Source organism: Aulostomus chinensis, chromosome 13, assembly GCF_037954235.1.
Source record: "Aulostomus chinensis isolate RoL2024-O1b breed Wild chromosome 13, RoL_Achi_v1.0, whole genome shotgun sequence".
NCBI lineage: Eukaryota > Metazoa > Chordata > Actinopteri > Syngnathiformes > Aulostomidae > Aulostomus > Aulostomus chinensis.
In genome coordinates this window covers 3,874,784-3,897,350 of record NC_141332.1, presented here as the reverse complement: position 1 = coordinate 3,897,350, position 22,567 = coordinate 3,874,784, and the positions used below count along the sequence as shown (strand labels likewise).

The 22,567-nt window shown below is 44.9% G+C and overlaps 2 long non-coding RNA genes and 12 other non-coding genes across 15 annotated transcripts; 1 reads left to right on the top strand and 13 right to left on the bottom strand.

The window, feature by feature from the left end:
- Positions 1–434: 434 nt before the first annotated feature.
- trnap-ugg (transfer RNA proline (anticodon UGG)) lies at positions 435–506 on the bottom strand. Its single transcript has one exon. It is a non-coding gene; the product is annotated as a tRNA-Pro (tRNA).
- A 424-nt stretch (positions 507–930) lies between these two features.
- Positions 931–1,002, bottom strand: trnap-agg (transfer RNA proline (anticodon AGG)). Its single transcript has one exon. It is a non-coding gene; the product is annotated as a tRNA-Pro (tRNA).
- A 425-nt stretch (positions 1,003–1,427) lies between these two features.
- On the bottom strand, positions 1,428–1,499 carry trnap-agg (transfer RNA proline (anticodon AGG)). The gene has a single exon. It is a non-coding gene; the product is annotated as a tRNA-Pro (tRNA).
- Positions 1,500–1,989: 490 nt separating this feature from the next.
- trnap-ugg (transfer RNA proline (anticodon UGG)) lies at positions 1,990–2,061 on the bottom strand. The gene has a single exon. It is a non-coding gene; the product is annotated as a tRNA-Pro (tRNA).
- Positions 2,062–2,485: 424 nt separating this feature from the next.
- On the bottom strand, positions 2,486–2,557 carry trnap-agg (transfer RNA proline (anticodon AGG)). Its single transcript has one exon. It is a non-coding gene; the product is annotated as a tRNA-Pro (tRNA).
- Positions 2,558–2,982: 425 nt separating this feature from the next.
- trnap-ugg (transfer RNA proline (anticodon UGG)) lies at positions 2,983–3,054 on the bottom strand. Its single transcript has one exon. It is a non-coding gene; the product is annotated as a tRNA-Pro (tRNA).
- A 424-nt stretch (positions 3,055–3,478) lies between these two features.
- On the bottom strand, positions 3,479–3,550 carry trnap-ugg (transfer RNA proline (anticodon UGG)). Its single transcript has one exon. It is a non-coding gene; the product is annotated as a tRNA-Pro (tRNA).
- A 424-nt stretch (positions 3,551–3,974) lies between these two features.
- Positions 3,975–4,046, bottom strand: trnap-agg (transfer RNA proline (anticodon AGG)). The gene has a single exon. It is a non-coding gene; the product is annotated as a tRNA-Pro (tRNA).
- A 424-nt stretch (positions 4,047–4,470) lies between these two features.
- Positions 4,471–4,542, bottom strand: trnap-agg (transfer RNA proline (anticodon AGG)). Its single transcript has one exon. It is a non-coding gene; the product is annotated as a tRNA-Pro (tRNA).
- A 490-nt stretch (positions 4,543–5,032) lies between these two features.
- Positions 5,033–5,104, bottom strand: trnap-ugg (transfer RNA proline (anticodon UGG)). The gene has a single exon. It is a non-coding gene; the product is annotated as a tRNA-Pro (tRNA).
- Positions 5,105–5,527: 423 nt separating this feature from the next.
- Positions 5,528–5,599, bottom strand: trnap-agg (transfer RNA proline (anticodon AGG)). The gene has a single exon. It is a non-coding gene; the product is annotated as a tRNA-Pro (tRNA).
- Positions 5,600–6,089: 490 nt separating this feature from the next.
- Positions 6,090–6,161, bottom strand: trnap-ugg (transfer RNA proline (anticodon UGG)). The gene has a single exon. It is a non-coding gene; the product is annotated as a tRNA-Pro (tRNA).
- A 1,357-nt stretch (positions 6,162–7,518) lies between these two features.
- On the top strand, positions 7,519–9,746 carry LOC147250539 (uncharacterized). Its single transcript, XR_015119038.1, has 3 exons — positions 7,519–7,537; positions 8,378–8,562; positions 9,471–9,746. It is a non-coding gene; the product is annotated as an uncharacterized LOC147250539 (long non-coding RNA).
- Positions 9,747–13,714: 3,968 nt separating this feature from the next.
- LOC147250538 (uncharacterized) lies at positions 13,715–18,306 on the bottom strand. 2 transcript variants are annotated; one of them, XR_015119005.1, is made up of 3 exons: positions 18,252–18,306; positions 17,170–17,257; positions 13,715–13,991 (listed from the first exon to the last, which is right to left on the bottom strand). It is a non-coding gene; the product is annotated as an uncharacterized LOC147250538 (long non-coding RNA). The 2 variants fall into 2 exon arrangements; XR_015119004.1 differs by lacking the exon at positions 18,252–18,306 and adding an exon at positions 17,811–17,829.
- Between the last annotated feature and the right edge of the window lie 4,261 nt (positions 18,307–22,567).

The window sequence follows — 22,567 nt, the reverse complement described above, 5'->3', positions numbered from 1 at the left end:
TTTATTCACACAATATGGTCGTGTTCTTTGAGGTTGCCAAATTCAGCCCTCTCCCCTCAATTTTTTCTAATGGATGAGGTGAAAGCTTTTTGAAGAACAGTAGGACACCTTCCACCTGATCAAGTATGCCCATACAAAGGAAAGTCATTAAGGCTGAAGAGATTCATTTTGCAACATCCAAAATTGCTCCAAGTGTTTTTATTGATTCCTTTTTGGGTTATGTTGGCTGAAACCGATTATTGGGGATGATGCAGCAAGTCACGGGTTTACAGTAAAAAAAACACCCTCCATAAGAAACAACCTACTGACCCGAAATTTGCGATCTGACAAGGGGTTCCTGCAGAGAGTCAATCTTGAGTAACCTGTGAGGGATTATTTCATAGATTCTCAAAGGACGGGTGACACCAGAACAATGGACGTGACTGCAAGTCACGGGGCTCGTCCGGGATTTGAACCCGGGACCTCTCGCACCCAAAGCGAGAATCATACCCGTAGACCAACAAGCCACAAAAGGCTGTGTTTAATTGCTGCCGCTGGACGATATGGCTGAAATTTGAACAGGGTTCCAATTTTCAAGATTAAATAATGTTGCTGACCTTTTAGGAGGCTAAATTCAGCCTTCTCTCCTAAGTTGTCCAACCGTGATCAGATGACAACGTGATTTGTGGACAAAAGAATAGTTTCCACCAGATCAAGTATGGATATAGCAAGCAACGTAGTTATGATTAAAGATGTATTTTTTGACCAGCAGAAATGAGTAGAGTGATAGTTTCAGGTAACTTTGGTTAAGAACAGAGGCGCACTGTACCCTTCTGAGTTTACCCTACAGAGGTTTTAAGGATGACCGCTCAGCAGAGCTTTAGGTGGACCTTCTCTAGCATTCCCAAGGGATGAATGACTCCAGGATGAAGCACCGCACTGTGACCCTAAGGGCTCGTCCGGGATTTGAACCCGGGACCTCTCACACCCTAAGCTAGAATCATACCCCTAGACCAACGAGCCACAAAAGGCTGGGTTTAATGGCTGCCGCTGGACGATATGGCTGAAATTTGAACAGGGTTCCAATTTTCAAGATTAAATAATGTTGCTGACCTTTTAGCAGGCTAAATTCTGCCTTCTCTCCTAAATTATCCAACTGTGATCAGATTTCAACTTGATTTTTGGACAAAAGTATAGTTTCCACCAGATCAAGTATGGATATTGCAAGCAACGTAGTTATGATTAAAGATGTATTTTTTTGACCAGCAGAAATGAGTAGAGTGATAGTTTCAGGTAACTTTGGGAAAGAACAGAGGCGCACTGTACCCTTCAGAGTTTACCCTACAGAGGTTTTCAGGATGACCGCACAGCAGAGCTTTAGGTGGACCTTCTCTAGCATTCCCAAGGGAATAATGAGTCCAGGATGAAGCACCGCACTGCGAGCCTAAGGGCTCGTCCGGGATTTGAACCCGGGACCTCTCGCACCCTAAGCGAGAATCATACCCCTAGACCAACGAGCCACAAAAAGAAAAGCATTTTGCCAGTCGCTGGCTGGATATTGAACCGGGTTCCGTTTTTTATTCACACAATATGGTCGTGTTCTTTGAGGTTGCCAAATTCAGCCCTCTCCCCTCAATTTTTTCTAATGGATGAGGTGAAAGCTTTTTGAAGAAAAGTAGGACACCTTCCACCTGATCAAGTATGCCCATACAAAGGAAAGTCATTAAGGCTGAAGAGATTCATTTTGCAACATCCAAAATTGCTCCAAGTGTTTTTATTGATTCCTTTTTGGGTTATGTTGGCTGAAACCGATTATTGGGGATGATGCAGCAAGTCAGGGGTTTACAGTAAAAAAAACACCCTCCATAAGAAACAACCTACTGACCCAAAATTTGCGATCTGACAAGGGGTTCCTGCAGAGAGTCAATCTTGAGTAACCTGTGAGGGATTATTTCATAGATTCTCAAAGGACGGGTGACACCAGAACAATGGACGCGACTGCAAGTCACGGGGCTCGTCCGGGATTTGAACCCGGGACCTCTCGCACCCAAAGCGAGAATCATACCCGTAGACCAACAAGCCACAAAAGGCTGTGTTTAATTGCTGCCGCTGGACGATATGGCTGAAATTTGAACAGGGTTCCAATTTTCAAGATTAAATAATGTTGCTGACCTTTTAGGAGGCTAAATTCAGCCTTCTCTCCTAAGTTGTCCAACCGTGATCAGATGACAACGTGATTTGTGGACAAAAGAATAGTTTCCACCAGATCAAGTATGGATATAGCAAGCAACGTAGTTATGATTAAAGATGTATTTTTTGACCAGCAGAAATGAGTAGAGTGATAGTTTCAGGTAACTTTGGTTAAGAACAGAGGCGCACTGTACCCTTCTGAGTTTACCCTACAGAGGTTTTAAGGATGACCGCTCAGCAGAGCTTTAGGTGGACCTTCTCTAGCATTCCCAAGGGATGAATGACTCCAGGATGAAGCACCGCACTGTGACCCTAAGGGCTCGTCCGGGATTTGAACCCGGGACCTCTCGCACCCTAAGCGAGAATCATACCCCTAGACCAACGAGCCAAAAAAGGCTGGGTTTAATGGCTGCCGCTGGACGATATGGCTGAAATTTGAACAGGGTTCCAATTTTCAAGATTAAATAATGTTGCTGACCTTTTAGCAGGCTAAATTCTGCCTTCTCTCCTAAATTATCCAACTGTGATCAGATTTCAACTTGATTTTTGGACAAAAGTATAGTTTCCACCAGATCAAGTATGGATATTGCAAGCAACGTAGTTATGATTAAAGATGTATTTTTTTGACCAGCAGAAATGAGTAGAGTGATAGTTTCAGGTAACTTTGGGAAAGAACAGAGGCGCACTGTACCCTTCTGAGTTTACCCTACAGAGGTTTTCAGGATGACCGCACAGCAGAGCTTTAGGTGGACCTTCTCTAGCATTCCCAAGGGAATAATGAGTCCAGGATGAAGCACCGCACTGCGAGCCTAAGGGCTCGTCCGGGATTTGAACCCGGGACCTCTCGCACCCAAAGCGAGAATCAAACCCCTAGACCAACGAGCCACAAAAGGCTGCGTTTAATGGCTGCCGCTGGACGATATGGCTGAAATTTGAACAGGGTTCCAATTTTCAAGATTAAATAATGTTGCTGACCTTTGAGCAGGCTAAATTCTGCCTTCTCTCCTAAATTATCCAACTGTGATCAGATTTCAACTTGATTTGTGGACAAAAGTATAGTTTCCACCAGATCAAGTATGGATATAGCAAGCAACGTAGTTATGATTAAAGATGTATTTTTTGACCAGCAGGAATGAGTAGAGAGATAGTTTCAGGCAACTTTGGTTATGAACAGAAGCACACTGTACCCTTCTGAGTTTACCCTACAGAGGTTTGAAGGATGCCCGCTCAGCAGAGCTTTAGGTGGACCTTCTCTAGCATTCCCAAGGGAAGAATGACTCCCGGATGAAGCACCGCACTGTGAGCCTAAGGGCTCGTCCGGGATTTGAACCCGGGACCTCTCGCACCCAAAGCGAGAATCATACCCCTAGACCAACGAGCCACAAAAGGCTGGGTTTAATTGCTGCCGCTGGACGATATGGCTGAAATTTGAACAGGGTTCCAATTTTCAAGATTAAGTAATGTTGCTGACCTTTTAGCAGGCTAAATTCAGCCTTCTCTCCTAAATTATCCAACCGTGATCAGATTTCAACTTGATTTGTGGACAAAAGTATAGTTTCCACCAGATCAAGTATGGATATTGCAAGCAACGTAGTTATGATTAAAGATGTATTTTTTGACCAGCAGAAATGAGTAGAGTGATAGTTTCAGGTAACTTTGGTTAAGAACAGAAGCACACTGTACCCTTCTGAGTTTACCCTACAGAGGTTTGAAGGATGCCCGCTCAGCAGAGCTTTAGGTGGACCTTCTCTAGCATTCCCAAGGGATGAATGACTGCAGGATGAAGCACCGCACTGCGAGCCTAAGGGCTCGTCCGGGATTTGAACCCGGGACCTCTCGCACCCTAAGCGAGAATCATACCCCTAGACCAACGAGCCACAAAAGGCTGCGTTTAATGGCTGCCGCTGGACGATATGGCTGAAATTTGAACAGGGTTCCAATTTTCAAGATTAAATAATGTTGCTGACCTTTTAGCAGGCTAAATTCTGCCTTCTCTCCTAAATTATCCAACTGTGATCAGATTTCAACTTGATTTTTGGACAAAAGTATAGTTTCCACCAGATCAAGTATGGATATTGCAAGCAACGTAGTTATGATTAAAGATGTATTTTTTGACCAGCAGAAATGAGTAGAGTGATAGTTTCAGGTAACTTTGGTAAAGAACAGAGGCGCACTGTACCCTTCTGAGTTTACCCTACAGAGGTTTTAAGGATGACCGCTCAGCAGAGCTTTAGGTGGACCTTCTCTAGCATTCCCAAGGGAATAATGAGTCCAGGATGAAGCACCGCACTGCGAGCCTAAGGACTCGTCCGGGATTTGAACCCGGGACCTCTCGCACCCTAAGCGAGAATCATACCCCTAGACCAACGAGCCACAAAAAGAAAAGCATTTTGCCAGTCGCTGGCTGGATATTGAACCGGGTTCCGTTTTTAATTCACACAATATGGTTCTGTTCTTTGAGGTTGCCAAATTCAGCCCTCTCCCCTCAATTTTTTCTAATGGATGAGGTGAAAGCTTTTTGAAGAACAGTAGGACACCTTCCACCTGATCAAGTATGCCCATACAAAGGAAAGTCATTATGGCTGAAGAGATTCATTTTGCAACATCCAAAATTGCTCCAAGTGTTTTTATTGATTCTTTTTTGGGTTATGTTGGCTGAAACTGATTATTGGGGATGATGCAGCAAGTCACGGGTTTACAGTAAAAAAAACACCCTCCATAAGAAACAACCTACTGACCCTACATTTGCGATCTGACAAGGGGCTCCTGCAGAGAGTCAATGTTGAGTAACCTGTGAGGGATTATTTCATAGATTCTCAAAGGACGGGTGACACCAGAACAATGGACGTGACTGCAAGTCACGGGGCTCGTCCGGGATTTGAACCCAGGACATCTCGCACCCAAAGCGAGAATCATACCCCTAGACCAACAAGCCACAAAAGGCTGGGTTTAATTGCTGCCGCTGGACGATATGGCTGAAATTTGAACAGGGTTCCAATTTTCAAGATTAAGTAATGTTGCTGACCTTTTAGCAGGCTAAATTCAGCCTTCTCTCCTAAGTTTTCCAACCGTGATCAGATTTCAACTTGATTTGTGGACAAAAGTATAGTTTCCACCAGATCAAGTATGGATATTGCAAGCAACGTAGTTTGATTAAAGATGTATTTTTTGACCAGCAGAAATGAGTAGAGTGATAGTTTCAGGTAACTTTGGTAAAGAACAGAGACGCACTGTACCCTTCTGAGTTTAGCCTACAGAGGTTTTAATGATGACCGCTCAGCAGAGCTTTAGGTGGACCTTCTCTAGCATTCCCAAGGGAAGAATGAGTCCAGGATGAAGCACCGCACTGCGAGCCTAAGGGCTCGTCCGGGATTTGAACCCGGGACCTCTCGCACCCTAAGCGAGAATCATACCCCTAGACCAACGAGCCACAAAAAGAAAAGCATTTTGCCAGTCGCTGGCTGGATATTGAACCAGGTTCCGTTTTTAATTCACACAATATGGTTCTGTTCTTTGAGGTTGCCAAATTCAGCCCTCTCCCCTCAATTTGTTCTAATGGATGAGGTGAAAGCTTTTTGAAGGACAGTAGGACACCTTCCACCTGATCAAGTATGCCCATACAAAGGAAAGTCATTATGGCTGAAGAGATTCATTTTGCAACATCCAAAATTGCTCCAAGTGTTTTTATTGATTCCTTTTTGGGTTATGTTGGCTGAAACTGATTATTGGGGATGATGCAGCAAGTCACGGGTTTACAGTAAAAAAAACACCCTCCATAAGAAACAACCTACTGACCCTACATTTGCGATCTGACAAGGGGCTGCTGCAGAGAGTCAATCTTGAGTAACCTGTGAGGGATTATTTCATAGATTCTCAAAGGACGGGTGACACCAGAACAATGGACGTGACTGCAAGTCACGGGGCTCGTCCGGGATTTGAACCCGGGACCTCTCGCACCCAAAGCGAGAATCATACCCCTAGACCAACGAGCCACAAAAGGTTGCGTTTAATTGCTGCCGCTGGACGATATGGCTGAAATTTGAACAGGGTTCAATTTTTCAAGAATAAATAATGTTGCTGTGTAAAAGAGTTCCCTTGAATGAGGGCTGGGTGTACAGAACAGGCAAATCAAAGCTGCAGTTAAGCAAATTTATTTTTCTTCTTGCAAGTTGGAAAACTAAAATTCGAAAATTTTATAAACAAAAAGGATATTCAAAAATTAAAATAACAAACATATATGCTTCAACTCAAGCAAACAAGATAGAGCATACTCAGGCTCTCGTGCCATATATGGGCAGAGCTCTTGGCAGCCTGGTGCCCAACCTCATTCTCCACTTTCCTCAAGAAAAATCCAACCAGAAGCTTCTTCTTCTTCCTTGGTTTTTACTGCGTTTGGCAACCAACCAGATGGAGCATTACCGCCCTCTTCTATCCCATCACGGAACACCATCTTTCCCTACTTCTAACCCCTACAACTAAATCCTAAACATAATTCCTAAACCTAAATCCTATCATACAATCCTGTATCCCTCAAATAATCTAAAAGAACCCTAACACTCTCCCTGTCCTCCATCCTCAGAACTCCCTCCAGACTGATGACTTGAGTGACCCTGCAGGTTAGCCCAATACCTCACTATCAACTGCTTCCTTCTTAGCTCCAGGGGCATCTCACCCATCTCCACCTGCAGTGCTGCCACCGGTGTCGTCCCTCGTGCCCCACAACACACCCTCAGTGCCTTATTGTTTACCACATCCAGAACCCACAAGTGACACTTGGCAGCAGACCCATACACTATACACCCATAATCTAGTGCCGCCCTCTCCATTGAAGTACAAATCGTCTTCAGTGATGCACAGCTAGCCCCCCCAGTCCCTACCTGACAAACACCTCATCACATTTATCACCTTCCTACACCTGCCCTCAACCCTCCTAATGTGCTCCACCCAAGTCAACTTACTATTAAAAACTACTCCCAAATACTTAAAGGACCCCACTGTCTAACTCCCTACCATACATCCTAAGCTTTTCACCACCCAAATCTAACCAAAAGCTCTCCAGCCAGAGCCTTTTCTGCGCTGGACCAAACCAACTCTCCCTATATTAGTACTGTCACACAAACTCACCTACCATTCAAGTGACTTTACTCCATGTAAAAATATTTCAACATCTCAGGTATCTCATGAACACATACAAGGTAAGTATTCTACATGTTTTAAGCAATAGATCTCTTTGTGTATGCAACATAAACACTCAACACCTCAACAAACTCCCCTGTCCAAATGGTGGGTTCCAATTACCTTCCCTTACTATAAAAGGAGCCCTGCAGTCAGGTGTGACTCTTTTAAGAAGATCAGATCAGTATAGGAGGTAAGTGTGTGCGTGTGTGTGTGTGTGTGTGTGTGTGTGTGTGTGTGTGTGTGTGTGTGTGTGTGTGTGTGTGTGTGTGTGTGTGTGTGTGTGTGTGTGTGTGTGTGTGTGTGTGTGTGCGCGTGTGTGTGTGTGTTTTGGTTTATCACCTCCGCCTTGGCAAATCAGTTTGTGTTTTTGAAATTTATTCAGTCTTTGCATTTTCATCATTGCTTCAGGTTTATCTGAGACATTTATTTAAAAATCCTCTGTTTTAATGAAAGGTTTTTATTGGCCTTAAGTATGAGGGTACAGGATTCTAGATGTAGACTGTCCACAGAGGAGAGCATGCAAGCACCTTTTGTTGTTCTGCACTACAGTTAAAGCAAAACTGACAAAACAAGAGAAAGAAAAAATGTGTGCAGGAACATTTGTGTTGGCATGTTAAAAAATGAGCGCTGCACATATTCCTTTCCAAGAACATGTGGAACATCAGACAGATGTCAACGACGACGGACATGAGGACAAAGTTAGCAGGAGCATCTGGCTCCTCGAGGTCAAAGTCTGTCATAGCGCAGTCCTCCTTCCTGCTATGGACGTACTGATCAGATTATGAACCTCGCCTGCTGCACCTGGTCGAACACAACAACTCTGGATTCTGACGATAGAAGCAAGATGGTGTTTGTAATGCTCCTCGTTGTCCCTCATTATTTTTAAGAACGCGGTTATGTGGGAGGTTTTCAGTGCTCAGAGCCTTTGGGCTCCCAGGAGATGCAGTGGTCTGTTGGGTTGTGCGAACAGGGTGGATGCAAGTTTGAATCTCTGTTACCTCCAGCCTGAAACTATTGGTCCTGTCTGCAGGTCGGAAGCCGGATGAGGGTACGTGTCCCAACTCCCCCCCAGTCGGGGCTGGGCCTCGCACAGTAGAAAAAAACCTCCCACAGCCTCAGCTTGTTTGTTACCTGTGGTGCAACAGTGCCTAAACCACCTCTGGTGAACAGCAAGGAAACCGGCCCGACAAGCCTGGACGTTAATGGAGCAGAGAGGTCAGAGCCAAACAGTTGTAAAGAAAATGAAAACATAGAAAAGAGGGCTGCTGTGTTAGAGGACACAGTCAGACGGGTTCATAACGGCTGACAGCTGAGCATCTGCTGCTTTTCACGGGGGAAGAGGTGAATCACTCGTCTGTCTCGCTGCCCGGCCCTGCTGTCCTGCCGTCTGCAGTGTGGGAGTCCCTTCTCTTTCCCTGTTTGGTTGCTCGCCTTCTTGTCTTTGCTAAGTCATTTTCTATCTCTGCCTGCTCTCCTCCTCCACATCCTCTGCCTTATCACAGAGGATAGGTGTGTGTGTGTGTGTGTGTGTGTGTCCTGTGATTAAAGAGCATGTCTTTCTTGTCACAGTTAGCCACAACTGCCCTCCGTCACCTGTCTGCCTGTAACGTGTTGTGTGTGTGTGTGCGTGTGTGTGTGCGTGTCTGTCTGTGTCTGTGGGGTGAGCAATAATGACAGTGGCACTGTGTACTAAACACTAATTGGGACAGGAGGGAAAAATGCGACTTGAGAAGCTGTTAACTGATGAAAAGAAGACCGTTTGACAGAATGAATTAACCTCATCAGAGCAGCTCATCTCAACTAAAGATGATCAAGCTGCTTCTCTAAAAAAAGAAAATCCCCAGGAGAATAATGTGAAAGGGAAGTTCCTCAAATGTTGCACCCCTTAACAACGAAGTAAAGAAATTCTCCGCTTGCTGCTGGACGTTGTAGCTGATGTGTATTTCACCGTCCTTGAGCCTTCATAATTCATCCATTCATCATCATCCAATCAGGCCTTAACCGCGTCCATTAGGACTGGAACCCTTTTCATCTCCGTGAAATCTGTCAGTGAAATCCTGTCATCTATCAAGAACACAAGGTTCATGAGAATGAAATGATTCCTTTTGATGTTTTTGTTGCAGAACTTCATAGCACCAGAATTCCCTCTCTACTCTTTCCATGGTGGAATGTCAGGGAAGCTTGTTGGATGGCTGTCGCACACGCGATTGATTGTGTAGCTCTTATCTGCGTTCAAAGCTCACTTTTATACCACCATTTCTGAGCGCAACATGCGTGTTAACTCCATTACCGTGACGTGTGTATCCAGTCTCGCCAGCACCTGCAAACAACATTACCATTCATGCCCAGACAATAATAAAGTTCCATTGATTTTGTGCCTCATCCTGTCCTGCAGGGAAAACAAGTACTTTGAACAAGTAGTTTGCCTGTCAAGTACTCACAAATAAGCGTCCTGAGCTCACTAAAGATGTTGTTTGCCTGCTTCATTTCTTCTTAGGGACTCCAGAGGGCAGAAAAATGTCTAAAAACACTCATTTACAACCTCTCAAGTGCATCATTTGGTGTAATCCACGTCTGCCTTAACCAGAGGGACGCTGGGTGATCTACAAACACTTTTTGCTCCGCATTTATCTTCCTTTCATCGTTGTTTGGTGACTCCATCTCCATTCATCCACGACTGGGACCTGCTGGTTTTTCTGACAACCTGCTCGCACCTGCAGCACAATTAAAAATGCAGCGCAATCTACGTTGGGAGTCCCAATGTAGGTCTCAGAATCACACCCAGGCCTTTAGTTATTATAATAATTATGATATAACAAAACCAGCTGAGTTCCCAGGTTGGTTTGTTCCCATAATCACCCAATAATTTGGCCTGGCTGTATTTGCCAGAGGAAAAACTGAAATGAGTAAAAGAATGACCTCGGAACTTATAGGTCTTGTGTTCTCAACGCACAGCTTTGGGTACGTTTGAGTCTTTTTTTGTTGTCCTAACAAATACTTAGCTTCAACAGATGTTGTTCCCTGTTGGAGCGCCACAATCCATTCAACTTTCCCGGACCCTGCCCTCACCTCCCCGCACCAGCAGCGGGGTGCAGTACTGAGGAGAGGAAGCCGACGGTGTTCAAATGAGATGATTGAGCTCACAAGCCGAGTGCTTTAACCTCCAGTGTCACTGATGACAATCTCGACGCCTGAAGTACAGATTATTTCTGACAAATCATGTGCTTCTCTTTCCAAACATTTCCAAACCGTGTCATCATAGTCTGACTAATCAAAGCTCCTGTGTTGAAAGTTTGTTGAATCATAAAGCATCTGTGACAGAGACATTGAATCCCCAGGAGACCCGGAGAGGCCGAGCTACATCCATCTGGAGAGAAACCTTTTCATCATGTCGAGGCCACGAGTGTCAAACTTGACTTTGCTCTGTTTCATCATTTGAAGCGCGTCGTTAAAACTGCTGTGTTTGAATCTCTTCCAGCTTCCCCTGACAATCGCTGCAGATCTGCTCTCTCTCTCTCGCGCTTTCTCTCTTGCTCTCTGTTCTCCAGAATATTCTGCTGTCGACCGTCATTAACTCCACATTGTGATCATAGCTTCTTTTATACTTTTTCCATGAACACTTACGTAACATCTCTCTGTGTGTATGAGTGTCGGCAAATGCAGGTAACAGACCTACCTAGCTTGCGAGAGCCATGAAGGGATACATGTCCCTCTACTAGAATGGTCAGCCTGACAGTCTCCATGCAGCCGTCAGACATTCAGAAATATTTCAAGTCGTGAAAATAAAGAAGACCCTGGAGGGGGTGAATCTCCGCTGCTCTACTGTTCCTCAGGCAGCTAACAAATGTAGCACCTGATGGTAGAAGAGCTTGATTCATGCTTATTAGGAATTTTAAGTATTAGGACTCTCGTGTGGACTTATGGGGCAGCGTGGCTCTGAGGCAGCGTGGCTGTCTGGCAACCGAAAGGTCGTTGGTTGGAACCACACTTCCCCAGTGACTTCTTTGAGCAAAATACTGAGCCCCTAATTGCTCCTGATGGCCCTGCGACAGACTGGTGACGCACCCAGAGAGAACTGCACCTCTTACCCAATGTCCACCGGGATAGACTCCAGCCCCCCCCCCCGCGAGCCTTCAGGGATAAGAAGTATAGAAAATGGATGCAGCGTTCGGAAGTCTCACGCATTGAGCGTGACACACACATTTCAGTCCGTTGACACGCTCCCGTGCCACACCATGTATGTCTCACACAGAGAAATTTCCAAGGTAACGCCCACAAAGTTGCACTGCGATTTTTTTTTAAACAGAACAGGAAGAAAATCCCTCCCCTAGACTTCAGAAGCCCTCCCTACCAGCTACCAAACAGCCAATCAGATAATAGCATTGTTGTATCTGGGCAAGATTTAGATATTCCGCTAAAGAGGACGACTGTCATTGTCCAAGGCTCTCAGGCTACGTATCGACGTGGGAGAACACCATATCCTACGACACAGGAAGTCGTCTGGTCTTTGATTTGAGTTCCGTTGCTGGGGAGTATCTGTGTCCAGGCAGCTGGTATGTTCGTTAATAGTTGAATGACTGCTTGCTAGTTTCAACACCTTCAACCAAAACACTGATCACGCGTGCACACATACACACGTTTATGTGACATTTATCAGATAAGACCTCAGTCCCCACCCTAACCCCCACGGCCGCCACCACAATCTCACTCTGAACTACACTTCAAAACTTGAGAGCCCTGTGGATGGATGGACTCTCGTGTGTGTGTGTGTGCGCGCGCGAGGGACAGAACAAGACAAAGTGGCATGTTTTGACTCCTGTCAGTAGCTTGCTGTGGTGTTAGCCAACTGAGCAGTTAACATGTATGAGATGCAAACAACTGCATTGTTTATTTATTTTCTTTATTTTCCTATCAAGTCTCACTGGTTGGAGGATGGAAGGACACAGCCTGTTCTGGCTGAGGCCTCATGTGTGTCGACCACCAGAGTGAGTCACTCTCGACCCGGCGCCTGAACACCGCACTAATGAAGCTGAGTGCGTTCAAATATAAGCTGTAGAAGTATCTTTCTTTAATGTGTCATTCTGGGATTAAATTCTGAGAGCAGCATTTTCTCGCCTGCGTGTGTTCCAGCTGCTCTTAAATATGTCATTCGGAATTCTTGGATGAGAGGTGACATTAATGCTCACTGATCTGAGGACAGGCAGTTTGCCTCCAATGAGACGGAAAAGATGCAACTCATTACGAACGACTCTATGCTGTAAAAAGTTTGTATATTTGGTCCTAAACGTTGCAAACTGGGTTGCTTTTGGAATAGAGGTTGCTATGAGGTCCGAAAAGTCTCAACTAACTCACTCACCGGTCACCAATCGCGCCACAATATGGCCCCCAACATGTGAAAGCCCCCGGATGAAGAAGAGTCCTGCTGTCTGTCTGGGTGTCCCCTGCTGGGGAGAAGACGGTCCACTCGCTCTGGTTGATTGATAGCAGTTTACTCCAGTTTTATATCCACGGTGGTGGAGGCCAGGGCCAGACAATCACATCTGAAGGCTACTTATGTAAGCAGCTGAGGGACAAAGCAGAGTCGTATCAGAAGTGGGCCATGCTGTGATTGGAGGTTTTCTGAGATGATCCAGGATTCCACCTGAACAGAATCCTGATGCCGGCCACCCAGATGATGGTCAGCCAGTGTGACTGTGAGGACAGTGAGAGACTGAGATGTGCAACACATGCAAAAAAAAAGAAAAAAGACCCTCTGTGTGCTTCATACTGCATGTGCCAGACGTGGAATTTGAAACTAGGAAAAAAAAAAAAAGTTGTTGGAGATTTTCTTTTGTTGATCTTGACAGTCTACAGGAGTAGAAGTGATGTCACTCACTCCAAAGGTTCTTCATCGACTTTCGTTGGAAAAAAAGGACTTTTGAAAGTATAACATCTAGTAAGTCATTAGATGTCTGTCATATTCCATTGCTGCTGCAGCTAAAAGTCTGATGGAGTTAAAAGGCAGCAAAAAAACAAATGAAAGTTGAACTACAGTTAGTAGTTAGTAGTAGTAGTTAGTTTACAGGTTAACCTTCATATGTGTATGAATAATAATTAACACTGACTGCAAATAGGAGCAGGTTTGCGGACGACAAGGACTGCTGAACTGACAACTGACGCAGGCGAGTCCCTCAGAAAGGCAGGAAACAGACAGACAGGAAGTAACAAGGACGACACAGGAAGGAAGTGATTTCACTGGAAAAGAAAAACAGATTTAGACCAAAAATTGGAGACATTAACAATAACATCAACGCATATCATTAAACATGACAACATGGAAAAGTACTGTTAAGATAAGGCCTATAAAGAGCCCAGAAAAAGTCCCCAACTTAATCCTCACCCACTTCAGCAGTGCCTTGATTATGCTGATGTCGCAGCATTCACTTCATCAGCACGCCTACTTCATCAAGCTGCTGCTTTCCTTCTCAAACAGGGTCAGGTTGATGTCACGTGGGTGATGAGGGTAAAAATACTTCCAAATGTACACAGCTGCAGGTCCGCCATGGTGATCCTGGTGCGTCTGTAGCTCTCAGGAGGAGGCGAACCTCCTTGGGCCTGTCATATCTCCACAATCCATCCACAATGAGTGGGGGCCGATTTATAACCTGTTGGGGGATTTTATGGATGTTGCAGATTAAATTTGGCTATCAAAAATAATTAATCGTTGTTGTAAATCATTATTATTATTGTACAAAGTAATGCGATTGAACTGTTATTAAATCCGCCTCGGGGCACCACCCTGGAAGAAAGGCCAGCACATTCTCCGATTCAGTCTCATTAAAATCCACTGACCCGTCAACGTGGAATGATTCAGTTAATAAACACAATTACCATCAAAAGCCAGTAAAGGTCAGAGGAAAGAAGATGTTTCCTTACATTCACTGGCACGTAACATTAAACAAACCAGCATGAGTTTATTCACAAATACATTTATTAATATTGCAAGTGTGGATGAATGTCTGGCTTTGTACGTTGAGTTGGGGAGCAACGTGAGGCAACGTGAATAAGGAATCCATCCGAATGATAAAGGATTGAACTGATAAGCAGAATGACAACAGCTCATCGAATCTCAGGCCACAGTTCTAGTTGGAAAACGGTGTAGAAGCATCAACTTCGAGCGAAGAATGAGTCATTGCTTGGGGTGTTACGAAATTCCGCGTCACAAAATTTTGCAAAATAAATAATGACAAAACAGAATTCAAAGATGCACGAAATAAAAATCAATGTAAAAAAAACAGTCCATCACAGGGCCAACACATAGAGACAGACAACCATTGGCTCTCCCAGCCACGCCTACGGTCAATTTAGAGTCTGGATTAACCTGGTCCCTCTTGATGTCTTTGGACTGTGGGAGGAAGCTGGAGTACCAGAGAGAACCCAGCAGGAACAGGGAGAACATGGAGACTCACACAGAAAGACCCCGTGCTGCAGCCGGGACTAGAACCCGGAACCTTCTTGCTGGGAGGCGACAGTGATAAAAAAAAAAAAAAAACACCACTGTGCCGCCAGATATATGTAAAACAAATATTTTGTTTTCTCAAAGCAAAGAGCATTTTATTTTGTACTGACGCAGCAATAACTTGTATGTCTGCATATTAAAGAAGAAAATAAAGAATATTTGATTTTTGCATTTCTGATTTTTGATTTTCTTTCATCTTTATTTCGTATCGTGAACCCTGTTTTGTATTCCGTATCGTTTCGTGAGTTGACTATTTGGTTGCACCTCTCGTCATTCATGGAGCCTCAGATGATCTCGGTATCAGAGCACTGTCGATGTAAAGAGAGCTGAGCCAGACAGCAAAGCTCAGTCAGTCTCGGCTCCCACCTGTGAACTATGGGTCATGACAAGGGTGGTCATTCCCACGCCACCACGGAAGAAGACGTCTGTGGGTCGATTTAGTGAAAATAGTATAAAAACTATTAAAAAAAAACCAAGCCTAAGACTCCCAAGAGTCTAGTGTTGCCACAACCACGTGAAGATGCTCTCCCAGTGGGTTGCACACATGCACACGATAGCGACAGTTACACACTGGAGCGATTCCACTCGATACACGGTGAGAGAATCATCTAGAATCGGTGTCCATCTGTCTGTCTGCCCAGAGTCCACGGTTCTGTCCACTCCTGTTTTGTGCAAGTTCACGCTTTGCATGAGCAAAGGTCAGTTCACACGACTCAGCATGAACCAGATCAAATTCACAGATCCGAATTTACAACTTGAACGAAGTTCGCGGCTCCAACATTGAACCACTGTTCACATGAGCTGCGTTTTTCAGGAGACCCTCCCTCTATCATTTAAATAAAAAGAAAAAAGCTAAATACCTCTTTAACCACTTAATGTGTCAATAATGTTTTACTGTGTAAGAGGTTAAAAAAGAAGAGGGTAAACACTGTAACTGTGCAGCTGTACGAGTACAGCTCTGTTTACTGGGACTTATTAACACAGAACAGGACAGAGTGGTTGGTCTGGAGTGTCTGATCATCCAAGTCTGTTTTAGGGGCAGCTTTTAACAAGCTGTGGTTACACATGGTCCTAAAATAGATACATGTTTTACATGTTGAAGTGCTCGTCTCATTTTTCACAATGACTGAACGGCACTGGAAGGACGGTTAATGGTATTTACAGGGACAGTGTGGATCTTTTATTACTGCCCATCTGGTCCGAGCAGGATCTTGGCTCAAAGGAATTAAAGGCTATACTCGATACGCTTGTACGTCCGTAGGGACCGGGGATTTAAGAAAATTAAATTAAAGAAAAGAAGAGAAACGCTTTAAAAGATGTTTAAGTGCAACAGTGTTTCATTGGCAGAGATATGGGTGTGGCCCCGGGAGATGGCGAGCAGTCCATCTCCCTCCTTCCTGTTTTCTCTTGTCACGTCGCAATATTTGCAGTATTTGCACCTTCCTGCTGCTGTATTGTAAAAAGACCATTCAAGTAGTGGAATACTCTAAATAATAGAACCTTCCTGTTCAGCGTGGCTGAGGGGAATGTACACAATGTGATATATTCCTGCGAACTAGAAAAAGACGGCGGGTAACTAGCCAATTATCGGCGGAGCCATCTTTCCTTCCTGTTGTGGTCTGTGTCTCCGCTGACTTTTATGTCTTTCCTGTGATGCATAAACACCAAGCCTGTTGTACAGTTGCCTTTGGTGGGGAAATCATTTGATTGCACACATTTCCTTCTTCTGTCTTTAATTAGGATTCTCGCTCTCTTTTCAGATTGCTGTGTTTGATCTGACGTACCTCCTCCTCCTCACTTTCTTCATCCATCAGTGGATCAGAGGAGCAGAGGAGGAAGGGAAGGAGGAGGAGAGAGTTCAGGCCAGTGCTGGCTCTCTCAAGAGCCCCTTTTATACACCCGTTCAAGAAGTATTGCACCACTCTTACACCTTCTGTATTAAATTGCAACGGAATCTGGGGACAGAGCGTTCCAGCGGCAAAGGTAGCAGCAGAACAGCTTGTTCTTGATGCCGACATTGTTGTGTAACACTTCCCGCCTCGAATTGCAGAGCCCTGGAATCTGTAATCGCAATTTTTTTTAGTTCTCTGTAAACAAGCCCTGCATCATAATGATGGGGTCATTTGCACAGCCCTTTTGTAGTCACAGTGTGGCGACAGCACGTATTCATGGCAGGAGACGTGAGGTGATGCATTTTTAAACCACAAACATGATTCAAGTTAACTCTGTCCATCTAGTAGAACGTACTCTCCCGTCTTTACGGGAGAACGCTGATTCACTACAAAGGTGCTTTAAAACCTGAAAAATGCCAGATTAGAGTTTACCTGCAGGAGGAGAGCGGCTGGAGGGAGGATTCAGGCATGTGAATTGAAGGTCAGGAATGATGCCCGGCAGCGTTCCGGCGGGAATCGACTGGAAGATTAAATGATGTAAAGAGAGAAAATTCACTAACATTTCTGTAGTTTACAGGAAAGCGAATATGTCACAGTGAGGAGGAGAGACCAAATATCACAGCAGGATGAGTGCTGCAGCTCATACAGGCTCACGTCAAATGACTGATCCAACACAGAGCAAGAACAAATGTTTTGTTTGCAGTCAGAGTTGATTGTTAGCAGGCAGACTGATTCTCTTCATTTCAGCTTCTTCATGTCTCATTGCTGGTTATTGCCTCATGGAGACTGACAGTCCGACTCTTCCTGTCTTTGACGGCTGTGCCTCACTTGATGCATTCTGTCTACGATCAACAGTGCTGGGAGTAACGCCTCGCAGAAGTAACACCAGCATGGTGCTGTAGTACTCTTAGCTGTAATGCAGTACCTAAGACATAACTAAAAGGGTTCGTAGTATACAGTATTTTAACAGTTATTATGGAAGTAACTTCCGTTACGCTGTTACACTGTAGGTTTCTACTTTTGGTTCAGTCACACAGTCGGAGCCACTCTGCCACCTGAAAGCATTTCCTTACCGCCAGTGGTTGCTTGCCAGTTCTGTTGCCTCTAATTTATGCAAAGTGTGGTTGCGTTGCGTTAAGACCACGCCGCTGTTTACATTCCCCCTCTGCAGGGCTGCACTGTTTGTGACGCCCTGGTGTAGCTCGCTGGCTTTGCTAGCTGATTTGGTTGTTGTCTCTGGGTTGTTGTGTTGAGTTTTGGCAAAACTGGCCAAAAAGATCTTTTTACACTCAACTCTCAACTGCACGTTCAGGTATAAGCCATGTCTTCATTCAAACGTAAGCCTGGCCAAAAACAGAAATAAGTTGCGGCTCGCAAACGCTAGTATCCTCCCACCCAGTCAGCCGGTGCAGTGAAAGGCATTCTGGGATGCGACGTAAAATTCTGCCAGTGATGACAGCTCACAAGAACACGAGTACAAACAAAAACAAATACTGAGGGACGGATTGGGTGACCTTGGATCAATGGCTCTGACTACAACCTCCAGCTGTGGGGACACTGGCATGTGATTGGCTCCTGTTAAGTGTATAACAGACGCGTGTGGACTGAGGCCAAAGACAGAGATTAAAGACAGAACCTTGATGATGATGATACCTATGATATATGTGATGATAAATGAATGTGAAGAAGAAGCTTTATTGTCATCATACAAGAACACAATGAAGCATCTCTTGTATAATGTATATATATATATATACAATATTATAATATATATTATATATATATAAAAACCCTTCACACTGCTGCAGCGTTATTCGTTACGGCCTTGGTGTAGTTGCTGATTTTTACGCTGTATTAAAATTCACATGACTAATGCACATTTGTAATTAACTACTGTAGGAGTTCTCGCTTCCTATGACACATTCGCATAAGGAATTTTAATCATGAGTTTAAAAATTAATTGGTTTTATATCAGTGCTTTTGGCTTTGACTTTCTATCCTCTAAAGCTACTATTTGGGGGAGGCTGAGTCAGCCCTCTGCACTGGTCCCTGCTTCTACATATGCATGTTGTGTTGCTGGTGGTTCACAACATGAGGCTCCACAGCAACTCACCGGAGTCCTGCACTAACTTCGGCTGCAGATGTCTTCGTTTTTGCTGCACACGCTCGATGGGAGCCTTAGACGCTCTCACCTTATGTTTCAACTCTGTTCACGCAGTTCAGGATTCCCCCGGCATTACACCTGAGTCAGAAGAATTTACATCCAGCATCAAAGAAAAGGTGCGGAACATACCCACCAAGGCTCCTGTTAGTTTTGTGAAACACTAATTTAGCACACGCAGTTAAGCACCCAAAAGAATAAAACTCTCCCTCCTCCACAAATGGCGTCACCAAACAAATGTCTGCACTTTGGGGGATGAGGCCACCTGACGTGTCCCGTGACAACCCCAGCTTGACTGGGTGGGACTTACACTGGCAGTTTTTGTGAAAGGGAACAAGTTCACATGAGCTGGGAGACGTGTGGAGTGATGAGGAAACACCGCGCCTCCCGCTGCCTCACAGCTGTGGTGTCTGATGTGTGATTACCTTACTTGACCACTAGGGGACCAGTGGCTCTCAGGACAGGGGCTCTGTGTTTCTTGGCTGTCGTCCACTACAATACTGGTGACGCTGATGTCACAGTGTCAGCTGACTCGACCTGTGGTCCTCCTCAGAAACATCAACTGTCAGCCAGTCTGAGAGGAGACTTGGTCATTATCTTGACTCTGGGATCCAAGAGGGAGTTCCTTAAATTGGTGCCATTGGGATCATAAAAACTGGCTAGACGCTTTCAAGCACCAGAGTCTCGTAGGCAGTTTCAGATCTGGTGCTGATGAAACTTGCCATTGAGCTCCCCAAGGAAGCTTTGAGAGCCACTGGGGAGGGATGAGGTCATGGTCATCTACTCGGTGGCCCAGGGTTGGTAGATGTTGGTGAGGTAATCACACCCTCATCATTAGCTAATCATTACCTATGCAGGTTTATTACCTTCAGTGTTTAAAGCTTGTTTCTTGTGTCTGCCTCTACTAATTGTGGCCGTGCAGAGACCTCAGCTGGATCAGACTCCTCCGCGCTTGTAGCTTTAACTCTTGATACTTCATGGGGCGTAGTTAGAGGTTGATGGATGCAGTAGTGTGTAGCAAATTAAAGAACTCTCAGCTCTGAGGCTTGCTGCTCTCAGCGCGTTGAGGAGGAAAAAAAACTAAAAATCAACTGGTATTGGTAGTAAACTACATTACTCTTAAGAGGGTGGAAATTAACACAAGCAGCTGAAAACTACAAGCTCTACGCCTCATTTGAGTGTATAGATTTGAGGGTTTTAAGTAATGTATGCAGCATGGCTCAATGGTAGAGTAGCCGTTTAGCAACTGAACGGTCGCTGGTTCGATCCTTACTTCCCCCGTGAGTCTCCTTGAGCAAGATACTGAGCCCCTAATTGCTCCTGTTGGCCCTGTGATGGACTGTGACCTGTCCAGGGTGAACCCTGCCTCTCGCCCAATGTCAGCAGGGATAGGCTCCACCCCCCGACCCTTCAGGGATAAGCAGTATAGAAAATGGATGGATGGAAGTAATGTGAGTGACCCTGTGTGGAACCCTGCTGGTCTCTCAGCTGGAACGCTGCTTAACATAAAAGACATGCATTTGCCCTTTTAATTTCTTTAGGAAAAGTCATAAATAATGTAGGGTTGTAGAAATATGTTTGCATCTCATTTTCCAGAGACATTTTTGGACTGGGTGCATCCTAATCCACCGCCATGGCGTCACCTTGCCTGTGTGACGTCTGGTGGTGACGGATGAGTTGAGTGTGACGGTGAGTCTCTCCCTCCATCTGCAAAGTTCTCTCACAAACTCACTGCCCTTATCTCCTTCTCTTGACTTTTAACGCTCAGATTTTCTCATTACGATTATCAAGGTCATCTCTGATTACTGAGATAGCTTTAGATGAACTTCTTGGGTTTTTTTTCATTGAACACTCACACACACACACACACACAGGCACAGTTACCTGCATAAACACAGATGAATTAACCAAACGTACACAAATACACACTAAACAGAAGAAAATGTATGCAAATCTCACAAGGCACACAAACCTTGCAGTCATCGACTCACAGAAACACAAATGGGATAAGTGCACACACACAGATGAGAAAACGTCACATAAAACCCTTGATTACACACAAACACACACACACACACACACACACACACACACACTGAAATAAATGTAGTTTATGGGTCCTTGCTTCTATGACTGTTGATAATAAAAAATAATAAATAAATAAAGGCTGAATCCCTCTGGTGTTGATCTGTTCTGCAGCCAGAGGATGAAAACAGAGGAAGAGTGTGAGTGTGTACATGTGTGTGTGCGCGCGTACGTGTGTGTGTGTGTGTGTGTGTGTGTGTGTGTGTGTGTGTGTGTGGTGTGTTGGTGGTGCTACATAACCCCGTCAGTGTAGACACAATAATAAGCAACCCCTCCTCCCACCAGCACCAGTCGTATTATTATTCACTGGTCCAAACAGGGAAATACAGCCAGTACCTCTGAGATAACGGGGAGGACAACACTGGAGGTAAGAAGTCTGTGTGTGTGTGTGTGTGTGTGTGTGTGTGTGTGTGTGTGTGTGTGTGTGTGTGTGTATGTGTGTGTGTGTTTTTATACTTGTTGATGTGCTGCCAATCAAACTTTCAGGAGCGTATGGAGAGAATGAGAAAGAGGTGAAGAAACAGAGCAGAATACATTTGGTGCTTCTGCTGTTCATCATTTTGATGAGTTGTTTACTGTAAACGTGCCCAGCCAATGACCCCACACTCTTTCATCCAACTGGGAGTCTGTAGGCCTCTGCACCATGAAGGTGGGCTTCAGGTCATAATTATTCATCATAGCGCCACCTGGTGACAACAGCCACCAACCTTTTTTGTTTTTGTTTTTGTACTTTGACGTCCTCCTCGTGGAGTGACGAGGTCAGAATTACCCAGCAGCTTCACCACGGTGAAGCGGCCATGTTTGATATTTCGTCATACTGTAGAGCAGAGAAACATAACGAGACTTGATATTTTCAGATCTTCTCCAAAATGCACATGTTTTGATTCCTCACGACAGTTACAGGCTACATTTACTTTGTAGGTACGGTGCCACCTCGTGGTTACTGGAAGTGAGCCTGATGTAACGAAACTGACCCTGTGTTGTCTTTATGTGACACACAGCAATAAACATACGTACTAAATGTGTGTTCTCTAGGGCCACCTAGTGGTGCCACGATTCTGCGCATCATGCAAATCCAAATATCAGGTTACACCTCCATCTCACTTTACAGAATACACACGCACACGCACACACACACACACACACACACACACACACACGCACACACTGCGACAAGCACAAGGGTTTGAAGGTCGGCGGTCTCCCGCAGAGGTATGGTAGGTATACACCCTAGCTGAACCATGAAATGTGAGCTGGTAGGTGTGGGAAATGTTTTTAATTAGTTGTTCTGACAGGGACTCTGACCACAACATGGAGAACTGTAACACTCACTTGGATTCATCAGAATCAAAGTGCTGGAGTCATTTGTTTTATAAGTCGCCCAGTAACAGCAAAGTTTTGCAGCTTTTTGGTTTCTGAACCCCAATGTCACCATTATTTATCCCACCTGCAAAGTTCTGATTGAATTCAGCCAGCAGTGAACACATCGCATGTCAGATGTGGGAAATCAAGTCTGGCAGCAGCGAAAGTAATGAGGCGCAGCTTTTAGTGGCTGGTACCAGGGATGATTGATTCCATGAGAGA